Genomic DNA, 2,572 nt, shown 5'->3' on the forward strand with positions numbered 1-2,572 from the left:
TTCAGTAAATCTTCCGTAGATGTATCTATGGAACGTGTTAAAGATAGAGTGTTCTGTAGATGTACCTAAGAAACCTTATGTTATATTTTAAATCACCTGCATTTCACTCCAAAACACCAATATTTTTAACAAAAATGGAACATCAAATTATAGTACATCAAAGTAGTGTAATTTAAAGGCAATGGAATATAGTAAAACACAATAGTACATCGTATAGATCATCCAAAAAGTGTCAAATACATAATCAAAATAAAGTGCATGAATGTAATCAAATACAAACATTAATAAAATCACAGGCATCACTACTGTGTCTGCCGGACAACCTCCTCCTCCTCTACCTTGCCTCTGGCCCTGCCTCAGCGTCCACGTGCAGACTACTCTGCATCTACCTTCAAGTGCCCCACCGGTCCTGACATGATATCGACGGTACAAAAATGCCCCATCTGCCTCCTACTACCGCGTCAAGAAGGAAAACATCACGTGCGCGTCGCGGGTCCTCTCCACCTCCCCAAACGCGTCCTCGGGATCAGCCTCGAGCTCAAGAATCAGAGCCTCCTCCGCATCCTCCTTCGTCAGCCTACCGTGACCAAGAAGAGTTCCCTTGATAGGTATATGCAGGAGGCATGCATTATCGTCCAGAGTGATGGTAATCTCACCGTGTGGCTAATGTTATAACGACGTCTCTGGGTGCCACCTCTCTGCAAATGCCATTAGTATCCCATTATGTATCATGTGGTACCCAATTTGATATAGGTCCTTCAGCCCAGAAGCTGTGAGAACATCTTGGAATCATGACTCGGTAGGCTGCACGAGAGAGGCAATCTTCCGGTCGTGGTTGTAGAACTTTTGTGGATGTCTATCCTGAAATATTCCATAAAAAACACTGTTAATAATAAGTAAAGTTATAAATAATTATTCAGAAACCGAGGACAAAAAAGTAATAAGTAATAAGTTTAAGAAATTTTACCTTTTCGTTTCAGATATGTTTGGATGATTTATATACATACCCTATCAACATGGATAAATCTGAAGGACCCCCTGGATAGACGACATGCGCCTCAACCGTATCAGCCTCCTTGTGCACCTTAAGAGGTGGCACCAGAGATCCAACATCCCTCTCCAGAGGTGGCACAAAAGTATAAGAAGTGTCTGGACGACGTCTGCAGACGGAGGGCGTCTGTGAGGAATCCTCACCATCATCCCGAGGCCTCCGGGATGAGGTAGTAGATGTGGAAGACCCCTCTACTGGGACGGATGTAACAGGTACCTCTTCTGGAACATGGGTATCAGGTGGGATCGCTCTAATCATATGAGTCTTATGATCATAAAGCACGGCATTCTAGAGACATTTAGGAGTACTATATATGAAGAAATAACAAGTGTCAAAGACTTCCTTGTTGAAATTAAAAAGTGCTTTGCTAAAAGCGATAAGGCAAAAACAAGCACACTTCTTCAAAGCTTGATTTCCATAAAGTATAAACACAAAGGAAATATAAGAGAGTATATTATGCTAATGTCTAACATTGCTTATAAACTTAAGGTACTAAAGTTTGCGTTGTCAGATGACTTACTCGTGCATTTGGTGTTAATATTTCTTCCTGCTTAATTTGGTAAATTTAAGATAAGTTATAATTGTCCAAGGGAGAAATGGTCTCTTAACGAACTCTTTTCATATTGTGTGTAAGAAGAAAAGAGGATGAAGCAAGATAGGACAAAGAGTGCTCACTAGGGATGGCAATGGGTCTGGTCGGGTGCGGGTTTCCCACTACCCAAACCCGCAGCAAAATACATAAAATATATTTTTCCTACTAAACTTTCCACAAGATATATATATATATATATATATATATATATATTTATATAAAATATAATATATATATATATATAAGCAGGTGTGATTTCGGGTTTCGGATGCGGATTTCACACTACTCAAACCCGCACCCGAAATATCGGGTGGCACCCGAACCCGAACTCAAACCCATTCAACTCGGGTTTTCACCCGTTGACTCGGGTTCGGATGCGGATGGGCCCCGTGGGTTTGGGTCTGCTTACCATCCCTAGTGCTCACTTGGCAAGTACCTCTAAAAACAATGGCAAAAGGAAAGAGTATAAAGTGGATAGATTTCCATAGAACATTTAGGGACAAACTTTATGATAGCGGACCCTATGATAGAGGGGCTTCCAAACAAGGTCTTTCATGAGCACACTACTCATATGTGTGTTATACAATTAGATGATTCTTTGGTTTAGTGGAAGTTAGTCATTGTTAATCAGTTATGTTCTATATTTGATAGGATATATACATACTCATATTTTTATTACGTTCTGATCAGAAATAAAGTTTGGTTATATAGTTCATTGCACTTTGTATGATAATATTGATTTCATTAAAGTGAGGAGGACCAGTTGGAAATTGGCATATATTGATCACCTTCATCTGATTTTCATGCTACGTATTTCATGATTAATCTATGTCATTTAGTTGTGTTTATATTTGTGATCATTGATGGGTTTAATTATGACTTATATAATGAAAACCGCTTTGGTACTATATATTGATGTAATTAATGGA

The sequence above is a fragment of the Vicia villosa genome, linkage group LG7, assembly GCF_029867415.1.
Source record: "Vicia villosa cultivar HV-30 ecotype Madison, WI linkage group LG7, Vvil1.0, whole genome shotgun sequence".
Classification (NCBI taxonomy): Eukaryota; Viridiplantae; Streptophyta; class Magnoliopsida; order Fabales; family Fabaceae; genus Vicia; species Vicia villosa.